Source organism: Chiloscyllium plagiosum, unplaced genomic scaffold (assembly GCF_037043375.1).
Source record: "Chiloscyllium plagiosum isolate Xiang-an unplaced genomic scaffold, Cpla_swu_hap1 HiC_scaffold_21, whole genome shotgun sequence".
Taxonomy (NCBI): domain Eukaryota; kingdom Metazoa; phylum Chordata; class Chondrichthyes; order Orectolobiformes; family Hemiscylliidae; genus Chiloscyllium; species Chiloscyllium plagiosum.
In genome coordinates, this window is record NW_028270159.1 from 60,549,435 (window position 1) to 60,573,594 (window position 24,160).

Below are 24,160 nucleotides of genomic sequence, written 5' to 3' on the forward strand. Positions count from 1 at the left end.
AGGCGTGAGGGCGGGGTTAGGCGTGGGGGCGGAGAACTAACCTACACGTCCACAACGCCGCATGTACTACCCCATTTCAATTGACAAGGCAGGCAGGCGATGAGGGAAAACTGATGTATTCAGCTACATTTACTTTGATATAAAATGCCTGACAGGAAAGGCAGATGAATGCACGGCATGGATAGGAACATGGGACTGGGATATCACAGGAATTACAGAGATACAGCTGAGGGAAGGATAGGCCAAGCAACATAATGTTCTGGGGTACAGATGCTGCAGGAAGAAGAGAAGGAGAAGGAAGAAGAGCGGATGTTTTGATCAGTGAAAACATCACTGCAGTATTGAGAGAGGATATTCCTGGCGATCACTGAGTGAAGCTGTAATAGTGCAATTGAGAAATGAGAATGTGTCGTCAGTTTGATATGACTGTACTACAGGTCCTCAGCAGTCAGCAGGAATTTGAGCAACAGATATGTGGGAGATGTCAGATATCTGGTCCACAAGACGTGACAAAGGTACAGTGTTGGAGGGACAGCACAGTACAGAAAGTTCCCAGTCAGCATTACAACCCACTCATGGGAAGCCTGCTTTCCCCTCTGTTGTACTGATGCTCGCTAAGACAGCACAGGCCTGGATTGATAACTGTGACACCCTCGGTGCCGACTTAGTGCAACAAAACTTACAGTCGGGGTAGTGACTGAGCCTGGGTATGTCTGTACTGTGCTCCCCCTCCAGCACTATATCCATGTCATGTCTTGTTAGCTGATGTTGGGAGCCCTCTCATTGCCCTCTGCTCTGTGCACTGTGATCTTACCTCACTGCAGGATTTATTGAAGGCTCCAGATCTCCCTGCACTTTGTCTCTCTGGCTGACCGACCATCTTCAATGTGGTGATGGACGATACACCCAGCAGTTGGGAAGTCTATTGAGTCAAGAACCTCCTGAGTACCTACAGGAGATAGCGAGATAGACAGAATGGGAAATTAGACTGATGCAGTCAAGGTTACATGTGGAGAATGGCACTGAGTTCCACAGAGATCTGGAAAATCCCAGTCTCCATCTATGGCTAGAGCTGCTGCGTTACTCTAGAGTGAAGAATTCTGTTGGCTCAGGATCTGCAGTAGATGCAAAAGTGAGAGGCGCTGACAAAGGCAGCAATTAGACCCTCACAGTGAAGGATACCACATGGAGAGAGACTGAATGATAGCACTAGAGTGCAGAAAGATGGCAGGATCGCACAATCGTGTCGGAAGAACGGGTTTTGCTTCATGATGCACTGGTATAACTGGTCAGGAATGAGCAACCAGTGAGCAGGCGAAGTGATGGCCTAGTGGTATTACTGCTAGAGCATGTATCCCAAACCTCAGCTAATGTTCAGGGGAGGCAGGTTTGACTACCACCATTTGAAATGATGGAATTTTAAATGAATATACTTTTTTAAAAATTGGAATTAACAATCCATAAATAAGTATTGATAAAAATCCCAAACACTTGACCTTCAAAGAAAGACAACAGTTCACTCTCACGTGGTCTGCAGAACATACCCACAGCAAAGTGTTTGCCTCTCAACTGCCCTCTGAAATGGGCGAGCCAGCTGCTTAGCTCAAGGGCAGCAAGGGATGGGCAATAAAGGCCAGTCAGCCAGAGACATCCACATTCCATACCTGATTTTTAAAAAAATCCATTCAGATTGTTCCACTGGAACTGTGCTGGGACCAGTGTCCCGGCCAATCACATCGGTAGGTTTATCGACAGGGCTTTAAACTGACAGAGAGGACGCAGGGACAGGGTTCAGGTGAAAGGAGCTCTCCAAATCCAAAGAGAAAAGGTGAAGCATCAGAGCAGCATGGGAATGTGACTGAAGACAACAGAAAGGAACAAATGGGACAAAGTTTAACTAAAACTGTAGATCAGCAAATCGATTTGTGACAGGAAATTGTGGGAAAGAGTAAGTTATGTTTTATTTTAATGGACAAACTCTCTGCATCAAGGTAGATGGATTTGTGACACAGAGATAAAAGAGATTTATCACCAGGGAATTGTGGTTACAGGATGAATAAAAGGTGGAACATAAATATTCAATGGTTCACAACCTTGCGGAAACTCAGGCAAAATGGGCAATGCTAACAATAATGGATAACAAAGACCTTACAGAGAAAGCATTTGCTCTCAGATCATGAAGTAGAGTAAGTCTGAATGTAAATTCTGGCTGTTACTTGCCAGGGACACAAGCAGCAGAACAGTTTTAGACCACGGAACAATATTTCATTGCCCATCACTGCAATAAGTGGGAATTCAATGGAATTTTTAATAAAGGCACTGTGAAAATTTAGTGAAACGTCAATATTCGCATAATCTGGGACAATCACACTGACAAGAGTGATATTGGAAGAGGAGTTCGGAGATTTTTTTTCAGTGTTTCTTTGAATAACACATTGTGCAACTGGCGAGGGACATAACTATCTCAGAGCGACAGTCGTGTGATGACACTTCGTGAATGAGTAATGTCACTTGGAGAGATCCTCCGGGAAATTGTGATAAAGTGCAGTTTAAAGAAATATAAAGTTTTAAAGTGAATCACAGAAAGGACAAACTACAACTAAAAACAAAAATAGACAATTACATGAGTTTGAGAGGAGAACTGACCAAGGTAAACAGGCTGAATAGACTGAAACATGTAAATGAACAGTGGAAAACATTTGAAGGAACAGTGTAAAATACTCAAAAGGTATTGAGTATTTTACACTGAAACAGACCATTCCACTGAAACAGATCAAACCTCAGCAAAAAATCCCCACCGGTCCCTCACTCAGGACAAAATGGATCATATTAGATTATCAGGCTGAGAAGATCACCACAAAGTACTTAAAATCCTGAAATGAGAGAGTATTTTAGGAGTAAGTTTTGAAGGGATTGTAAAGGGTCTGCAAGCAGGGGGAAGGCAGTGGGAAGGAGAATCATTGTCAGGGTTTAATGATACAATAGGAACAGGGAGAGATGAAGGTGCTGGAGGTGGTGAGAGTGTTACAGAGAGTGGTCAGGACCTGAATGGTGTTACAAAGCCAGTAAGGATTGCTGTAGCTGTGAGGTGTGTCAGAGGGAAGGAAGGACATATGTATTTTTATTTATTCATTCATGGGATGTGGGTGTCACTGCCTAGACGAGCATTCTTTGACCCAATGCTAATTACCCAGAGATTGCTGGGGCCCTGGTGGATAAATATAATACTTTGCTGGTCACAGGTGAAGTGCTGAATGACTGGAGGATCGCTAATATGGTTCCTTTGTTCAAGAAGGGCAGCAGGGATAGGCCAGGTAATTACAGAGCAGATAGTCTGATAGCAGGGGGAGGGAAATTATTGGAAACAATTGTGAGGATGAATCAACACTTGCAAAGGTAAGGATCAACTCAGTTTAGTCATCACGGATTTGGCAGAGGAAGATACTGTTTGAGAAATTCAGTTCAGTTTTTTTGAAATGGTGCTTAAGTATATTGATGAGGGCAGTGCAGATGATGTGGTTTACATGGACTTAAACAAAATCCAACATGGAAGGCTGGTCCAAAAGGACTGGGTTCCAAGGCAAGTTGGCAAATTGGATGCAAAATTGGTGGATAGAATATTTTCACCACCGGGTGTACCACAGGCAACTGTGCAGGAACCATTGAACATTAATAACTCAGATGTGAAAGCAGAAGGTATCATTAGTCGGTTTGCAGATGACATGAAAGGTGAGGGCGTTGTTCACAGTGAGGAGGATGGTCTCTGTCTGCAGTCCGATGTCGATCGGATGATAATCTAAGCAGAGTTTAGTTCTGATCGAAGTGAGGTAATACTCTGTGGGAGGTACGATAAGCGAAGTACAGACATAATAAACGGTAGGTCCTTGCAGAGTACTGAGGAATACAGGGACCATGGTGGACAAGTCCATAGATCCCTGAAGGTGTCAGCACAGGGAGACAGGGTGGGAAAGGCACCTCAACTGGGAGCAGGAGAGGGACCCATATCCTGGTGGGGTGAATTGCTCGAGATGCTTGAGAGGATATAACCTAGTCTGGCAGGGTTTTGGACCTTAAATAAACGTAAGGTCAGAAAGAAGATTGAGGCTGGTTCACGAGCTAAAGACAGCAATTTCAGCAGACAAAGCAGGCAAGAACATAGCAGGGAATGGGGGAAAACTGATGATTAAACTCCATTTATTTCAATGCAAGGGGCCAGACAGCTAAGGAAGATGAACTCAAGGCATGGATTAGAACATGGGACTGGAATATTATAATTATTACAGAAACACAGCTGAGAGAGGGGCAGGACTGGCAGTTCATTGTTTCAAGGTAGAGATGCTACAGGAAGGGGAGGCAAGAGAGGACGTGTGGTGGTGGGTTTTGATTGCATGAATCATCCCAGCAGTACTTAGAGAGGATATTCCTGTGGGATCGCCCAGTGAAGCTATGTTAGTGGAACTGAGAAATAAGAATGGGTCATCACTTTGATACGATCGGACTGCTGACCCCGAATAATCGGTGGCAGACTGAGGAACAAATATGTCGGGACATCTTAAATATCAACCATAATAATAGGGCTGTTATGGTAGGGGTTTTTAAACTTTCCAAACTGAGACTCGGACTGCCAGTGTTCAGCGTTTGCAAGGAAGGAATTTGGTAATAGTGTTCCAGAAACTCCCAATCAATATGTAAATGGCCTGAAAAGAGAAAGGGGCAAAACCTGACCTCCACTTGGGAATCAAGGTAGGGAAAGGGACTGAGATGTGAGTGGGAAAGCATTTTGCCAAAGTGACTACAGTTCTCGTAGTTTGAAAATAGCTTTGGAAAAGGACAGGCCTAGTCCATAAGTGCAAGTTATAAAATGGGGCCTGACCAATCTTGATCGTATTAGCCAGGAACTTTCAAAATGTGATTGGGGAAAGGAATTATTTACAGGGAAAGGGAAATTTGGCAAGTGAGAATATTTTAAAAGTGAGATAAACTGATCGATCAGCACCAGCATTTTCCTGTTTGTGTGCAGGTCAATGCTAACAGCATTAGGGAACACTGGCTGTCTATTGAGGGTCTGGTCAAGGAAAAGGGGGCACATGTCAGGTATAGCCAGCTGCATCAAGGGAATCCCTGAGGATATACAGGGGCTGTAGGAATACACTTTGAGTAGAAAACAGGAATGGAGAAAGGTGAAATGAAATAGCCTGAGCAGAGAAGGAAAGGGGAATCCAAAAGTGATTGTATCAGTATATTAAGACTACATAAGTAACTGGGGACAAAATAGTGTCCATTAAAGATCAATGAGGCCATCGATGTGTGGAACTTCAGGATATTTGCTAAGATCCTAAACAATTTTTTCACTCCAGAACTTACTGTGGAGAAAGACTGGGGAACTCAGGGAACAAGAGTAACACATTAGAACACAATTGATTGGAGTTCTCTGCAATTCCAGTCTCTCTGCTACAGGAAGGATGTTGTGAAACTTGAAAGGGCTCAGAAAAGATTAACAAGATATTGCCCGGGTTGTTGCTGAATAAGTTGGGGTTACTGTCACTGGAGAATCGGAGACTGAGGGATGTCCTTACAGAGGTTTATATGAACATGAGCGACATTGATAGGGTAAGCATTCAAGGCCTTTTCCCAGAAGTTGGGGAGTCCAAAACTAGAGGGCATAAGTTTAAGGTTAGAGGTGAATGGTTTACAGAGGGACTGAAGGGACAGCTTCTTTACACAAATGGTGATGTGTGTATGGAATGAGCTGAGAGAGAAAGTAATGGAGACTGATACAATTACAACATTTAAAAGGTATCTGGATGGGCATCTGAATAGTAAGGGTGTAGACGTATATGGGCCAAATGCTGGAAAAGGGAATGGATTAATTTAGATCTTCTGGTAAGCCTGGACGAGTTGAGGACCGAAGGGTCTGTTTCTATGCTGTATATCTCTATGACTTGAAAAGAGTGCACATTATAGAAGAGGTGGTGATGGAGGTTTTAAAACACAAAGCTATGCCAAGGCCCAGAACCTGATTAAGTGTATCACAGGACACTGTGGGATGCTAGGGAAGAAATTGTGGAGCCCCTAGCAAAGGTATGTGTACTACTGACAGCCATGTGTGATGGGCTGGCAGGCTGGAGGGTGGCATCATGGACAGTGAAGGATGTTTTCTGAGATTACAAAGGGATCTTGATGAAGTGAGTGAATGGGCTGAAAAACTAGAGATGGAATTCAATCTGAATAAATACGAGGTAATGCATTTTGTAAAACAAACAAGGGTCGAGCTTATACAATTAATGTTAAGGCTTCGGTTAGTCTTTTAGAGCAGAGGGACCTCCGGGTTCAGGTACATAATTCTTGAAGTTTGCATCACAGGATGGATAAGACAGTGCTTTGCATGCCTGACTATTGCTCAGTCCATTGAGTGGAGGATTTGGAACGTCATGTTGAGATTGCACAGACATTTGTGAGGCCTGTTCTGCAATACTCTGTCCATTTCTGGTCGCCCAGTTAACAGGGAGGATATTATTAAGCTGCAGGGCATTCAGAAGAGATTTACCAGGATATTGCTGGGTATGGAAGGCTTGAGTTCTGAAAAATGGCTGGATAGGCTGAGTCTTTTTTCACTGGAGCCTGGAGGTTGAGACATGATGCTATAAATGTTTATGAAAAAAAATGAGGTATATAGATCAATTTAATGATAGTTGCCTTTTCCTCAGGATGGGGGAAGTCTCAAGAGGAGGGGCCATATTTTTAAGGTTAGAGAGATGTTCAAAAAAAAGATATGGGGCAATTTGCTACACAGAGGGTGGTTTGAGTGTGGAATGAACTTCCTGAGAAAGGGGTTGATGTGGATACAATTACAACACTTAAAAGATATTTGGATAAACAGGTGAATAGGGAAGGGTTGGAGTGATATGGGCCAGCAACAGGCAGCTGGGAAGAGTTTAGTTTTAGATTATGGTGGGTATCAGCTGAAGGGTCAGTTTCCATGTTGTATGGCTCTATGACAAGAATATGGTTTTATTCCATTATTGAAGAAAGGATCAGGGCTGGGTCCACTGATGTGCATCATCTACATAAACGATTTGGTTGAAAATTTGGAGTGCTTGTGTAAAAGTTTGTTGATGATCAAATTAATGGTGTCGTGGGCAGTAAATACGGTTATCAAAGGGGATTTTGACCAACTGGGCCACTGGACCAAGGAATGAAAGATGGAGTTTAATTCAGGTGTTGGATTTTGTTAAGACAAACCAGGGAGGACTAATACAGTTAATGGAAGGGCTCTGGCCAGGGTTGTTGAACAGAGAGAGAGAGAGAGAGAGAGACCAGGGGGTGCAAGTTACATTGTTCCTCGGAAGTAGCATCACAGGTGGACAAGGTGGGGAAAGCGACATTTGCTGACATTGGCCAGCACTTTGTTACATACGTTGGAGATATTTGTAACATTGTCCTAAATATTTCCCTTGGGCAGAGGAGGCCACGGAGTGACCCTAGGAATGGTGAATAACCAAGGGTAGGTGAGTCCAAAACTAGAGGGTATAAACAGGAGGTGAGAGAGCAAAGATTTAAAGAGGGAGCTAAGGGGGAACATTATCCACAGAGGACGGTGCACAGACGGAACAGACTGCCTCAGGCACATGGGAGAAACAAGAACAATTACAGCATGGAAAAGACATTTGGGCAGGTACATGGAGAGGAGAAGGTTTGAAGAGATAAGGGCCAAATGCAGGGAAATGAGACTCGTTCAGTTTAGGTAACATGGGTAGCATTGAGGAGTTGGACCACAGGTTCTGTTTCTGTGCTGTATCACTCTGTATCCAGTTAAAGAGGATTAGTGTACCAAAATAAGGCATGTTGTAGACACTGAAGCAAGTTACAGCGTTAGGGATGGTAGTCTGGAATGCAGTACATTTCAAATATGTGGAGGGACTATTGGGAAGGGAGGAGGTTACAGGGATAGGGACTATTGTAGGAGTTAAAAATGACTGAAGAAACTGGTGCACAAGCCATGCCACAGATACGGTGTTGCAGAGTAGTGAGTCTTAGTACAGTGTTGGAGGGAGAACACAGAACAGAAAGATTCCAGGCAGCATTCACAACCTCTCGTCGGAGGCCTACTCCCCCCTCTGTTGTACTGATGCTCACTAAGACAGCACAGGACTGGATTGATAACTATGAACTCCCGATGCTGTCTCAATGCAACATAAGTTAAAAGTAGACATAGTGATTGAGCATGGGGTGTGTCTATACTGTGCTCCCCATCCAGCACTGTATCTATGTCATGTCTTGTTAGCCGATGTTTGGAGCCCTCTCATTGCTCTCTGCTCTGTGCACTATGAGTGATCTTACCTCACTGCAGGATTTATTGAAGGCTCCAGATCTCCCTGCACTTTGTCTTTCTGGCTGACCAACCATCTTCAATGAGGTGATGGATGAGACACACAGCAGTTGGGAAGTTATTGAGTCAGCAACTTCCTGAGTACCTACAGGAGACAGAGAGATAGACAGAATGGGAAATTAGACTGATGCAGTGAGGGTTACACAAGGAGAATGGCCCTGAGTCCCACAAATATCTGGAAAATCCCAAACTCCATCCCTGGCCTGTGCTGTTGCGTCTCTCAGGAGTGGAGAATTCTGTTAGCTCAGGATCTGGAGTAGCTGCAAGAGCGAGAGACACTTTCAGAAGCAGCAATTAGACCCACACAGTGAGGGATACCACATGGAGAGAGATGGAGTGATATCACCAGTGTGCTGGAAAACTTCAGGATCACACAATCACGTTGGAAGAATGGATTCAGCTTCATGTATCAGTGCTCAGGGATGAGCAACCAGTGAGCAGGTGAAGTGATGACCAGTAACATTATTGTTAGGGCATTTGTCAAAAACCTCAGCTAATGTTCAGGGGAGGCAGGTTTGAATCCCATCATAAGATATGGTGGAATTTAAAATCAATAGTTTTAAAAATAGCAATTAACAATCCATAAACAAATATGAAACCATTGCTGATGTACAAAAATCACAATCCCTTAGATTAGATTTCCTACAATGTGGAAACAGGCCTTTCGACCCAACCAGTCCACGCCATCCCTCCAAATAGTAACCCACTCAGACCCATCTCCCTCGACCTAATACACCTAACATTATGGGCAATTTAGCATGGCCAATTCGCCTGACCTGCACGTCTTCGGACTGTGGGAGGAAACCGGAGCATCCGGAGGCAATTCACGCAGACACGGGGAGAATATGCAAACTCCACACAGTCGCCCGCAGCTGGAATCGAACCTGGACCCTGGTGCTGTGAGGCAGGAGTGCTAATCACTGTGTCACCATCACTTGTCCTTTCGACAACGAGATCGGATCATCCTCACGTGGTCTGCATGACATACCCACAGCAAAGTGTTTGCCTCTCAATTGCACTCTGAAATGGCCAAGCAAGCTCCTCAGCTCATGGCAGCTAGGGCTGGGCAATAAAGGCTGGTCAGCCAGAGACTCCCACATCCCCTACCTGATTTATAAAAAAATCCAATAGGATGGTCCCACTGGAACCGTGTTGGGACCAGTGTCCTGGCCAATCATGTCCGTAGGTTTATGGTCAGGGCTTTAAACTGACAGAGAGGATGCAGAGACAGGGTCCAGGTGAAAGAAACTTTCCAAATCCAAAGAGAAAAGGTGAAGCATCGGAACAGTATGGGGATGTGGCTGAAGGCAATCAGAAAGGAACAGGATGGGACAGCGATGAACTAAAACTGTACATCAGTGAATAGGTTTGTGACAGGAAATTGTGGGAAAGAGTAAATTATGTTTTTTTTTTGAATGGACAAAGTCTTATCAATAAGGCAGATGGATTTGTGACACGGAGATAAAAGAGGTTTAGATACCAGAGAGATATGGTTACAGGGTGAACAAAAGGTGGACATAAATATTCAATGGATCACAACCTTGCGGAAACTCAGGCAAAATGGGTAACACTAACAATAATGAATAAGAAAGGTATCACAGAGAAAGCATTTGATCTCAGATCATGAAGTAGAGTCAGTCTGAATGTAAATTCTGGCTACTACTTGCCAAGGACACAAGCAGCAGAACAGTTTTAGCCACCGAACAGCATTCTGTTGCTCATTACTGCATTAAACAGGAACTCATTGGAATTTTTTTAACAAACACATTGTGATAATTTTGGGACACATCAATATTCACAAAATGTGGGATAGTCACACTGGCAAGAGTGATATTGGAAGAGGAGTTCAGAGAAGTTTTAAAGTGAATCACAGAAAGGACAAGCTACAACTAGAAACAAAAATAACCAATAACATGAGTTTGAGAGGAGAACTGACCAAGGCAAACAGGCTAAACAGATTGAAATATGTACCTGTCAATGAACAGTGGAAAACATTTGAAGGAGCAGTGTAAAACACTCAACAAAAGGAGTGTTTGTTGAAACAGACAAATCCTCAGCAAGAAATCCCCATCGGTCTCTCACTAAAGTAAAAAGGATCATATTAGATTATCGGGCTTAGAGGATCACCAAAAAGTACTTAACATCCTGAAGTGAGAGAATGTTTTAGGAGTAAGTTTTAAAGGGATTGCAAAGGGTCTGCTCGCAGGAGGAGGTCAGATGGAAGAGGGAATAATTGTCAAGGTTTTATGTCACAAAAGGAACCGGGAGAGCTGAAGGTGCTGGAAGTGGTGAGAGTGTTACAGAGAGTGGTCAGGGCCTGAACAATGTTACAAAGCCAGTACAGATTGCTGCAGCTGGAGGTGTTTGCAGAGTTAGGGAGGGATATATGTATTTTTATTTATTCATTCATGGGATGAGGATGTCACTGATTGGACCAACATTCTTTGCCCCACTGCTAATTACCCAGAGTATAGCACAGAGTCAGCCATATTGCTGTGGGTCTGGTGTCACGTGCAGGCCAGACCAGGTTAGAATGTCAGATGTTCTTCTCTAAAGGACGTAAGTGAACCAGATGAATACTTCCTACTGGTCAACAATGCTTTCATGGTGGCCTCACCAATGTCCTGTACAGCCACAACATGACATCCCAACTTCTACTTTCAATGCTCTGCCCAATGAAGGTAACTATCCCAAACGCCTGCTTCACCAACCTGTCTACCTGTGACACCACTTACTAAGAACTGTCTACCTGCGTCCCTGGGTCTCTGACTGACAACACTACCCAGGGCCCAAACATTAACTGTACAGGTCCCACCCTGGTTTGTTTCAGCAAAATGGAACACCTCACATTTATCTAATTAAACTCCATCTGCTATTCTTCAGCCCACTATCCCAGTGTAATATTCGTCCTGTTGTATCATAGATAACTTTCTTCACTGTCCACTTTACCAACAATTTCAGTGTCACTCAAAAAACTTACTTACCACAAAACCAATATTCCCATCCAAACCATTTTTCCAAATGACAAAACAGGGGACCCACTTCACCGCTGGTCACATGTATCCAGTCAGAAAGGCAACATGTCTCCCATCACCCTCTGTCTCCTACCATCAAGCCCAATTTTGTATCCAGTTGACTAGCTCCTCCTGAACGCCATATTCTTTTACATTGATCTGAGCTTATTACCCAGTTTACCATACAGAACGTAGAACACAGAACAGTACAGCACAAGACCCTTCGGCCATGTTGCCATGCTCATCTTTTACCCGACTGTAATATCAAACTAACTTACATACCCTTCATTTTACTATCATCCATATGCCTATCCAAGAGTCTGTTAAAGTGTCCCGTTCCACTCACCCACCAATCTCTGTGTAAAGAACCTACATCTGAAATCTCCCCTTACCCATCCTCCAATCACCTTACAATTATGCCCCCTTGTACCATGTATGCCATGGGATAACGAGGTCTCTCACTGTTCACTCTATCTTTGCCTCATACCATCTTGTTCACCTCTACCAAATCACACCACACTCTTCTTCACTCCAATGAGAAAAGCCTTAGCTCCCTCAACCTTTCTTCATAAGACATGCTCTCCAGTCCAGGTAGCATCCTGGTAAATCTCCTCTTTACTCTCTCTAAAACTTCCACATCCTTCCTGTAATGAAGGGATCAAAACTGAACACAATATTCTAATTGGGATCTAAACAGGACTGTCTAGAGCTGCAGCATAACCTGGTGGCTTTAAAACTCAATCCCCCAGCTAATGAAAGCCAATACAACATATTCTTTCTTAACAAAACTATCAGCTTGGTGGCAAATTTGATGGATCTCTGGTCATGAAATCCAAGATTCATCTGTTCCTCCACACTATTCAGCATTCTGCCTTTACCCCTGTATTCTGCATTCAAGTCTCACCTTCCAAAATGCATCATTTCACACTTTTCCAGATTTGACTTCATCTGCCACTTCTCAGCCCAGCTCTACAGCCTGTCAATGTCCCATTGCAACCTCCAGCAGACATCCACACTATTCACCACTCCACCAACCTTCATGTCATTGGCAAACTTACTTACCCACTTTTCCACTCACACATCCAAGTCATTCATAAAATCACAAAGAGCAAAGATTTTTTGACCTCTCCCTGCAGAAAACCACTGGTCACTGAGCTCCAGGCTGAATGATTTCCATTTGTCATCACCCTCTGTCTTCTATGGGCCAGGAATTCTGTATCCAGACAGGCAGGTTTCCCTGTATCCCATGCTCTGTACTTTCTCAATGAGCCATAAATGTGTTTTGTCACATTCTCAAAGGATTCAATAAGATTTGTGAGGCATGACCTGTCCCTTACAAAGCCATGATGACTTCCTCTAATCAAACTATGGTTTTCCAAGGAATCATAAATCCTGTATCTCAGAGTCCTCTCCAATAATCTGCACATCACAGACAGAAGACTGACAGGTCTGTGATTCCCAGGATTATCTCTATTCCCTTTCTTGAACAACGCATGGCTGATTCACCTAACCTGCACATCTTTGGGCTGTGGGTGGAAACCGGCGCACCTGTCGGAAACCCACGCAGACATGGAGAGAATGTGCAAACTCCACGCAGACAGTCGCCTGGGGCTGGAATTGAAATCGTGTCCCGAGTGCTGTGAGGCAGCAGTGCTAACCACTGAGCCACCGCGCTGTCCCATGTAACTCTCTAGAGCCCTGCTTCTGATCCTTGGTTCCTCAAACTTAAGTTAGCTTCCTTCATCCTCTTGACTAGATGTTCTACATCCCTTGGAACCTTGTCAAATGCTTTGCTGAAGTTCATGTAGACAATGCTGACTGCTTTGCCTTCATCTATCGCTTGGTCAACTCCTCGAAGAGTCAATCCGATTTGTGAAACATGGTTTTCCTCTCACAAAGCCATGCTGACTATCTCTAATCAGCTCTTGCCTTTCCAAATATATGTAGCTCCTTTCTCTCAGAATCTCCTCCAACAACTTACCCAGCACTGGTTCACTGGGCTGTGATTTCCTGGCTTTTCCCTGCAGACCTTAAGTGATGGAACAGCATTAGCCACCCTCCAATCTTCCGGTAACCCATTGTGTCTGTTGATAATATAAATATCTGTTAGGGACACTGCAATCTCTTCCCCAGATTCCCACAAAATTCTAGGATTGACCTAATAAGCGACTGAGAATTGATCTACCTTTATTTGTTTTAAGATTCCAGCACTTTCTCTTCTCTGTTGAGGATTCTTTCCAAGACATCGCTATTTATTTCCCCAAGTTCCCAAGCTTCCATGTCTTTCTCTACAGTAAATTTTGACAACACTATTTTGTCTAATATCTCACCCACCTCCTGACAGTTAAGGTGCCCTATTCTCTACCAAGTTACTCTTTAGCCCTTATTGAAATTTGTGTAAAGGTTTCTGAAAATTCAAATAAACCGTATCCTCGGTACAGCCACTCCTACACCCGTATCTACTCTTCCATTTATATTCACACCAATAAAAATAAAATCCAACAGGCTCAAAAACACATTCTCTTTTTATTAAAAGCATTTCTAAGGGTCCAGTTATTGTTCATTGACATATCCTTCCAAACATATTTCAGCTCCCGACCTACTATTAGGTAAACACTGCTGGTTTCAGACTGGCAGCAGAAAGGGTGATGGAAGTTCGTGTTTATCAATCTGAAAAATGTAGCTTACAGGTTCAACAGGTAATAGATGTTTTGGAAATAAGGAGGGTCGTGGGGACTGAAAGACATTATGGAGATAGGGAGTGATCTGGGGACTGTATGAGATTATGGACACAGAGAGTGCAGTGGTGACTGAAGAACATTATGGAGATAGGGAGTGATCTGGGGACTGTATGAGATTATGGACACAGAGAGTGCAGTGGTGACTGAAGAACATTATGGAGATAGGGAGTGCTGTGGGGCCTGAAAGGGGCCAAATAAATCTGCAGGGCTGTTGGGCCTGAAGGAGGTTGCACAGATCAGGAGGATCATGGGGATTGAAGGACGTTACTCTGAATGGGAGGGTCGTTGGGTCAGGATGAGATTATGGAGATAGGGAGGGTCGTGGGGAATGATTCAGGTTACATGGATAGGAAGAGTTGTGGGGACTGAAGGAGTTTATGGAGACAGAGAGGGCTGTGGGGACTGAAGGAGGTTATATAAGTTTATAGAGAAGCACAGAAAAGAAGAACAGGTATCGGCCATTTGACCACAGAGTTGGTCCCACCATTCAATATGATTCTCGGATGGTTTGTTGCCTCCCGGGTGCCAGGGTCCGAGACGTCTCGGACCGTGTCTTCAGAATCCTTAAGGGGGAGGGTGTGCAGCCAGAAGTCGTGGTGCACGTTGGCACCAATGACATAGGTAGGAAGAGAGGTGGGGAGGTCATTCAAGAGCTCAGGGAGTTAGGCTGGAAGCTGAAAGCCAGGACAGACAGAGTCGTCATCTCTGGGTTGTTGCCGGTGCCACGTGACAGTGAGGCAAGGAATAGGGAGAGAGTGCAGTTGAACACGTGGCTGCAAGGATGGTGTAGGAGGGAGGGCTTCAGGTATTTGGACAATTGGACTGCATTCTGGGGAAGGTGGGACCTGTACAAGCAGGATGGGTTGCACCTGAACCAGAAGGGCACCAATATCCTGGGGGTAGGTTTGCTAGCTATCTTCGGGGGGGTTTAAACTAAATTTGGCAGGGGGATGGGATCCGGACTTGTAGTCCAGCAAGTAGGCTAGCTGTTTGTCAGGATGTCAAAGTGGGGAGGCTGTGAAGAAGGTAGCATTGACAGGGAATACTTGCGGACACAGAGATGGGTTCAAGTACTTCAATGCAAGGAGTATCAGAAATAAGGTGGGTGAACTTAAAGCGTGGATAGGTACCTGGGACTACGATGTTGTGGCCATCACGGAAACGTGGATAGAAGAGGGACAGGAATGGTTGTTGGAGGTTCCTGGTTACAGATGTTTCAGTAGGATTAGGGAGGGTGGTAAAAAAGGAGGGGGGGTGCCGTTGCTAATTAGAAATGCTATAACAGCTGCAGAAAGGCAGTTCGAGGGGGATCTGCCTTTAGAGGTAGTATGGGCTGAAGTCAGAAATAGGAAAGGTGCAGTCACCTTGTTGGGTGTTTACTATAGGCCTCCCAATAGCAGCAGAGATGTGGAGAAACAGATTGGGAAACAGATTTTGGAAAGGTGCAGAAGCCACAGGGTAGTAGTCATGGGCGATTTCAACTTCCCAAATATTGATTGGAAGTTCTTTAGATCTAGTACATTGGATGGGGTGGTGTTTGTGCAGTGTGTCCAGGAAGCTTTTCTAACACAGTATGTAGATTGTCCGACCAGAGGGGAGGCCATTTTGGATTTGGTACTCGGTAATGAACCAGGACAAGTGATGGGCTTGTTAGTGGGTGAACATTTTGGTGATGGTGACCACAATTCTGTGACTTTCACCTTGGTTATGGAGAGAGATAGGTGCGTGCAACAGGGTAGGTTTTACAATTGGGGGAAGGGTAATTGTGATGCTGTAAGACAGGATCTGAGGAGCATAAGTTGGGAGCATAGGCTGTCGGGGAAGGATGTCGTGGAAATGTGGAACTTTTTCAAGGAACAGATACGACGTGTCCTTGATATGTATGTACCGGTCAGGCAGGAAAGAAATGGTCGTGTGAGGGAACCCTGGTTGACGAGGGAGGTTGAATGTCTTGTAAAGAGGAAGAAGGAGGCGAACAGAAGGTTGAGGAAACAGGGTTCAGACAGAGCAGTGGAGGGATACAGGATAGCCAGAAGGGACCTGAAGAAAGGGATTAGGAGAGCTAAGAGAGGGCATGAAAAATCTTTGGCGGATAGGATCAAGGATAACCCAAAGGCATTTTATGCGTATGTGAGAAACATGAGAATGACGAGAACGAGGGTAGGTCCAATCAAGGACAGTAGTAGGAGACTGTGTATTGAGTCGGAAGAGATAGGAGAGGTCTTGAATGAGTACTTTTCTTCAGTATTTACGAATGAGAGGAACCGTATTGTTGAAGAGGAGAGTGTGAAACGGACTGGTAAGCTAGAGGAGATACATGTTAGGAATGAAGATGTGTTGGATATTTTGAACAACTTGAGGATAGACAAGTCCCCCGGGCCTGATGGGATATATCCTAGGATTATGTGGGAAGCAAGAGAGGAAATTGCAGTACCGTTGGCAATGATCTTTTCATCTTCACTGTCAACGGGGGTGGTACCAGGGGACTGGAGAGTGGCGAATGTTATGCCCCTGTTCAAAAAAGGGAATAGGGATACCCCGGGAATTACAGGCCAGTTACTTCGGTGGTAGGTAAAGTAATGGAAACGGTACTGAGGGATAGGATTTATGAGTATCTGGAAAGGCACTGCTTGATTAGGGACAGCCAGCACAGATTTGTGAAGGGTAGATCTTGCCTTACAAGTCTGATTGAATTCTTTGAGGAGGTGACCAAGCATGTGGATGAGGGTAGAGCAATAGATGTAGTATACATGGATTTTAGTAAGGCATTTGAAAAGGTTCCCCATGGTAGGCTTATGCGAAAAGTCAGGAGGCATGGGATAGAGGGAAATTTGGCCAATTGGATAGAAAACTGGCTAACCGGTCGAAGTCAGAGAGTGGTGGTAGATGGTAAATATTCAGCCTGGAGCCCAGTTACAAGTGGAGTTCTGCAGGGATCAGTTCTGGGTCCTCTGCTGTTCGTAATTTTTATTAATGACTTGGATGAGGGAGTCGAAGGGTGGGTCAGTAAATTTGCAGATGATACGAAGATTGGTGGAGTTGTGGATAGTGAGGAGGGCTCTTGTCGGCTGCAAAGGGACTTGGATATGATGCAGAGCTGGGCTGAGGAGTGGCAGATGGAGTTCAACCCTGTCAAGTGTGAGGTTGCCCATTTTGGAAAGACAAATAAGAATGCGGAATACAGGGTTAACGGTAGGGTTCTTAGTGAGGTGGAGGAACAGAGGGATCTTGGAGTCTATGTTCATAGATCTTTGAAAGTTGCCACTCAGGTGGATAAAGCTTGTAAGAAGGCCTATGGTGTATTAGCGTTCATTAGCAGAGGGATTGAATTCAAGAGTCGTGAAGTGATGTTGCAACTGTACAGGACTTTGGTTAGGCCACATTTGGAGTACTGTGTGCAGTTCTGGTCGCCTCACTTTAGGAAAGATGTGGAAGCTTTGGAGAGGGTGCAGAGAAGATTTACCAGGATGTTGCCTGGAATGGAGAATAGGTCGTACAAGGATAAGTTGAGAGTGCTAGGCCTTTTCTTGTTGGAACGGCGAAGGATGAGGGGTGACTTGATAGAGGTTTATAAGATGATCAGAGGAATAGATAGAGTAGACAGTCAGAAACTTTTTCCCCGGGTACAACAGAGTGTTACAAGGGGACATAAATTTAAGGTGAAGGGTGGAAGGTATAGGGGAGATGTCAGGGGTGGGTTCTTTACCCAGAGAGTGGTGGGGGCATGGAATGCGCTGCCTGTGGGAGTGGTAGAGTCAGAATCTTTGGTGACCTTTAAGCGGCAATTGGATAGGTACATGGATGGGTGCTTAAGCTAGGACAAATGTTCGGCATAACATCGTGGGCTGAAGGGCCTGTTCTGTGCTGTATTGTTCTATGTTCTATGTTCTATGATCACGACTGATCATCTAACCCAGTACAGTATTCCTGCTTTCACACCTTACTCTGATATTATAGTGACTACTGGCATTTAGTGATACAGCAGGCTGTAGTAACTGGGACGTGGGTGTAGCGGGTGTGTCTTACAGAGATAGGGAGGGCTGTGGAAGCTGGGACACGTGAGAGATACAGGGTGGGTTTTAGGAATGGGAGGACTTTACTGGGATTTGGAGGAATGCAGGGATGGGATATGATAACAATCACAGGGAGGATTTTGGGAGCTCGATCTGAGACGGGTACAGCTGAGAACAGAAGTGAATCAAACAGTCAGGACAGGCAGGGACAAGGTAGGACTAATAAATTAAGCTGCATTTATTTCAATGCAAAGGGCCTAACAGGGAAGGCAGATGAACTCGGTGCATGGTTAGGAACATGGGACTGGGATCTCATAGCAATAACAGAAACATGGCTCAGAGATGGGCAGGACTGGCAGCTTAATGTTCCAGGATACAAATGCTACAGGAAGGATAGAAAGGGAGGCAACAGAGGAGGGGGAGTGGCATTTTGGATAAGGGATAGCATTACAGCTGTGCTGAGGGAGGATATTCCCAGAAATACATCCAGGGAAGTTATTTGGGTGGAACTGAGAAATAAGAAAGGGATGATCACCTTATTAGGATTGTATTACAGACCCCCCCCCAATAGTCAAAGGGAAATTGCCAAACAAACTTGTAAGGAGATCTCAGCTATCTGTAAGAATAATAGGGTAGGCATGGGAGGGGATTTTAACTTTCCAAACATTGACTGGGACTGCCATAGTGTTAAAGGTTTAGATGGAGAGGAATTTCTTAAGTGTGTACAAGACAATTTTCTGATTCAGTATGTGGATGTAGCTACTAGAGAAGATGCAAAATTTTACCTACTCTTGGGAAATAAGGCAGGGCAGGTGAGTGAGGTGTCAGTGGGGGAGCTCTTTGAAGCCAGCGATCATAATTCTATTTGTTTTAAAATAGTGATGGAAAAGGATAGACCAGATCTAAAAGTTGATGTTCTAAATTGGAGAAAGGCCAATTTTGATGGTATTAGGCAAGAATTTTTGAAAGCTGATTAGAGGCAGATGTTCGCAGCTAAAGGGACGGCTGGAAAATGGGAAGTCTTCAGAAATGAGATAACAAGAGTCCAGAGAAAGTATATTCCCGTCAGGGTGAAAGGGAAGGCTGGTAAGTATTGGGAATTCTGGATGACTAAAGAAATTGAGTATTTGGTTCAGAAAAAAGAAGGAAGCATATGTCAGGTATAGACAGGATAGATCGAGTGAATCCTTAGAAGAGTATAAAGGAAGTAGGAGTATACTTAAGAGGGAAATCAGGAGGGCAAAACGTGGACATGAGATAGGTCTGACAAATAGAATTAAGGAGAATGCAAAGGGTTTTTAAAAATATATTAAGGAAAAAAGGGTAACTAGGGAGAGAATAGGGCCCCACAAAGATCAGCAGCGCGGCCTTTGTGTGGAGCCACAGAATATTTTGCATTAGTATTTACTGTGGAAACGCATATGGAAGATATAGACTGTAGGGAAATAGATGGTGACATCTTGCAAAACGTCCAGATTACAGAGGAGGAAGTGCTGGATGTCTTGAAACGGTTAAAGGTGAATAAATCCCCAGGAACTGATCAGGCGTACTCGAGAACTCTGTGGGAAGCTAGAGAAGTGATTACTGGGCCTCTTGCTGAGATATTTGTATCATCAATAGTCACAGGTGAGGTGCCAGAAGACTGGAGGTTGGCAAAAGTGGTGCCACTGTTTAAGAAGGGTGGTAAAGACAAGCTAGGGAACTATAGACCGGTGAGCCTGAACTCAGTGGTGGGCAAGTTGTTGGAGGGAATCCTGAGGGACAAGATGCACATGTATTTGGAAAGGCAAGGACTGAGTGAGAATAGTCAACATGGCTTTGTGCGTTGGAAATCATGTCTCATAAACTTGATTGAGTTTTTTGAAGAAGTAACAAAGAATATTGAGGAGTGCAGAGTGATAGATGTAATCTATATGGACTTCAGTGAGGCATTCGACAAGGTTCCCCATGGGAGGCTGATTAGCAAGGTTAGAACTCATGAAATACAGGGAGAACTTGCCATTTGGATACGGAACTGGCTCAAAGGTAAAAGACAGAGTGGTGGTGGAAGGTTGTTTTCAGACTGGAGGCCTGTGACCAGTGCAGTGCCACAAGGATCAGTGCTGGGCCCTCTACTTTTTGTCATTTACATAAATGATTTGGATGCGAGCTTAAGAGGTATAGTTAGTAAGTTTACAGATGACACCAAAATTGGAGGTGTAGTGGACAGCGAAGAGGGTTACAACAGGATCTGGATCAGATGGGACAATGGGCTAACTGGCAGATGGAGTTTAATTCAGATAAATGCGATGTGCTGCATTTTGGGAAAGCAAGTCTTAGCAGGACTTATACACGTAATGGTAAGGTCCTCGGGAGTGTTGCTGACCAAAGAGACCTTGGAGTACAAGTTCATAGCTCCTTGAAAGTAGAGTCGCAGGTAGATAGGATAGTGAAGGCGGCATTTGGTATGCTTTCCTTTATTGGTCAGAGTATTCAGTACAGGAGATGGGAGGTCATGTTGCGGCTGTACAGGACATTGGTTTGGCCACTGTTGGAATATTTTGTGCAATTCCGGTCTCCTTCCTATCGGATTGTTGTGAAACTTGAAAGGGTTCAGAAAAGATTTACAAGGATGTTGCCAGGATTGGAGGATTTGAGCTACAGGAAGAGGCTGAACAGGCTGGGGCGGTTTTCTCTGGAGCTTCGGAGGCTGAGAGGTGACTTTACAGAGGTTTACAAAATTATGAGGGGCATGGATAGGATAGGATAAATAGACAAAATCTTTTCCCTGGGATCAGGGAGTCCAGAACTCGAGGGCATAGGTTTAGGGTGAGAGGGGAAAGATATAAAAGAGACCTAAGGGGCAACTTTTTCGTGCAGAGGGTGGTACGTGTATGGAACGAGCTGCCAGAGGATGTGGTGGAGGCTGGTACAACTGCAACATTTAAGAGGCATTTGGATGGGTATATGAATGAGAAGGGTTTGGAGGAATATGGGCCGGGTGCTGGAAGGTGGGACGAGATTGGGTTGGGATATCTGGTTGGCATGGACGGGTTGGACCGAAGGGTCTGTTTCCGTGCTGTACATCTCTATGACTCTATCATTCATAGAGGTTATAGAAATAAACTGTGTGGTCGCGTCTGGAGGAGATTAAAGGTATAAAGGTTTGTAGTTACCGAAGGAAATTACATCAATCGGGACCAGCAGAGTTTACAGAGACTGAGTGCGTTTTAGAGACAGGAAGAGTTCATAGTCATCATTAGAAATGCAGAAACTAATTTATGAGAGAAGCAGGGTCACTCTGCTTTGTGCCCAGAGACAAGGAGGAGGTCTAACAGCTGGAGGAGGTTACTAAGGTACAGAGCTTTTTTGTTGTCATGACGGGAAGGTTACAGAGATCATGAAGGTAGTAGGAGTTCAAAAAAGTCACAAAGACAGGGAGGTTTTTCAGGTCTGGAAAGGACTACATTGACCAGGATGGCTTAAGGAACTGAAGAGTTGTTTTTCTTCAGTTAAGGAGAGATGTGACAGAACCCGGGATTAAAGGCAAAGCAGAAACTTGGAGAGTTTTACTGATATGAGGAGCTTACAGGGTTACAGGGGCAGGATTGTAGGGGCTGATAGAGATAGGGGAAGTGGTATCGATGAAACAGACAATGGAGAAACTGACATAGGGAGGGTTCTGTGCAACAGATGAATTTACAGACAAGATGGTGATAATGAAGCCTGAGAATTTTCTCATGTTCCTTGCCCAGCATTGTTCCTACATCATGCCCTCAGGGTCTGATTTAAAGTCCACTAACTCCTCCCTGTGCTGTTTACTGTGAGTGATCTTACCGGCTGCAGGATTTACTGAAGGCTCCAGATCTCACTCTCCATCTCTCTCTGGCTGACCAACTGTCTTCAATGTGGTGATGGACGAGACAGGAATTGGGAATTCTGCTGAGTCAGGGACATCAGGAATACCTATAGGAGACAGAGAAGTAGGCAGAATGGGAAATTAGACTAATGCAATGAAGGTTACACTTGGACAATGGCACTGAGTCCCACAGAGATCTGGAAATTCCCAGTCTCCATCCATGGCCTGTGCAGTTACTTCCCTCTGGAGTGGAGAATGCTGTTGGCTCAGGATCTGGAGTAGCTGCAAGAGCGAGAGACACTGACAGAGGCAGCAATTAGACCCTCACAGTTAGGGATATCACATGGAGAGAGACAGTGATATCAGCAGAGTGTAGGAATGTATCAGAATCACACAATGATATAATCAGAAGTGCTTCTGACCAGTGAGCACTGCTTCCAGTCCCCAGGGAAGACTGAGCTATTTTATTGGGATAGGCTCCTCTGGTACCCCTGCTCATAACTCCATCCCCATTCCCCCTAACACCACACCCACTCCAGTTACAGGCTCCGCCGCCTCCCCTAGCTCCACACCTATGCTTGGTCCCAGCTCCCAGTCCTGCCGAGTTTTCACCATTCCCCCTGACCCCCCCCCGCCCCCTCACTGAGGACGAATGATCAGTCCTCAGCAAAGGCCTCACCTTTATTCCCCTCTGTCCACACATCAATGAATTTAATACACGCTGTGACATCGAACACTTCTTCCACCACCACCGCCTCAGAGCTTACTTTTACAATGAAGACTCCCGCCTTTGCCGGCCTCCAATATACTCCATCCACCTGGACACCCCGCGCTGGCCTATTACCTGCCTTCGATTTCTTCATTTCCAACTTCCACCGAGACATTAACCACCTCAACCTATCTACCCCCTCCCTCACTCCAACCTCTCACCCTCACAAAGTGCAGCCCTCCACTTCCTCTGCTCCAATACTGACCTCACCATCAAACCAGATAAAGGGGGTGCAGTGGTAGTCTGGTGCAATGACCTCTACACCGCTGAAGCCATGATGCCAACTCAAAGACACCTCCTCCTACCACCCCCTCTACTGTGACCCACCTCCCATCACCAAACTGTCATCTTCCAGAGCATATAGAACCTCATCACCTCAGGAGGAGATCTCCCACCCACAGCTTCCAACCTCATTGTCCGGGATCCCCAAGGTTCTCCCACCTTCCCAAGATCCACAGCCTGACCACCCTGGTCGACCCATTGTCTCAGCATGCTCCTACCCCACCGAACTCATGTTTGCCTATCTCGACATTTTCCTATCCCCCGGTCCAGGAACTACCCACATTCGTTTGAGACACCACTCACACCCTCCACGACTTCCGTTTCCCTGGCCCCCAACGCCTCATCTTCACAATGGATATCCAATCCCTCTACACCTCCATCCACCATGACCAGGACCTCCCAGCCCTCCGTTTCTTCATCTCCCGACGTCCACAACAGTATCTTTCCACCGATACTCTCATTCGTTTGGCTGAACTTGTCCTCACCCTTAACAATTTTTCCTTCAAATCCTCCCACTTCCTCCAGACCAAAGGGGTAGCCATGGGCACCCGTATGGGCCCCAGCTATGCCTGTCTCTTTGTTGGCTATGTAGAACAGTCCATCTTCCGTAGTTACAATGGCACCACTTCCCACGTCTTCCTCCGCTACATTGATGACTGCATTGGCACCACCTCGTGCTCCCTCGAGGAGTTTGAGCAATTCATCAACTTCACCAACACATTCCACCCTGACCTTAAATTTACCTGGACCATCTCTGATACCTCCCTCCCCTTCCTGGACCTCTCCATCCCCATTAATTACAACCGACTTGACACCGACATTTTTTACAAACCTACCGACTCCCACAGCTACCTAGATTACATATCCTCCCACCCTACCGCCTGCAAAATTCCCAACCCCTATTCCCAATTCCTCCGCCTCCGCCGTACCTGCCCCAGGTGGGCCAGTTCCACCACAGAACACACCAGATAGCCTCCTTCTTTAGAGATCGGAATTTCCCTTCCCACGTGGTTAAAGATGCCCTCCAACGCATCTCGTCCACATCCCGCACCTCCGCCTTCAAACCCAACCCCTCCAACCGTAACAAGGACAGAACGCCCCGGTGCTCTCCTTC

The 24,160-nt window shown here is 45.2% G+C and overlaps 1 long non-coding RNA gene across 2 annotated transcripts in view; it reads right to left on the reverse strand.

Moving 5' to 3' along the window:
- Positions 1–22,127, reverse strand: part of LOC148146264 (uncharacterized) — a 40,669-nt gene extending 18,542 nt beyond the window's left edge. The window contains exons 1-3 of one of the 2 annotated variants that reach the window (XR_015760800.1): positions 21,974–22,127; positions 8,341–8,474; positions 815–949 (exon numbers count right to left, since the gene is read on the reverse strand). This is a non-coding gene — a long non-coding RNA (uncharacterized LOC148146264). Of the gene's footprint in view, positions 1–814; positions 950–8,340; positions 8,475–13,384; positions 13,473–21,973 lie in introns of those variants that run through there. The other variant, XR_015760799.1, reaches the window with a different exon arrangement.
- Between the last annotated feature and the right edge of the window lie 2,033 nt (positions 22,128–24,160).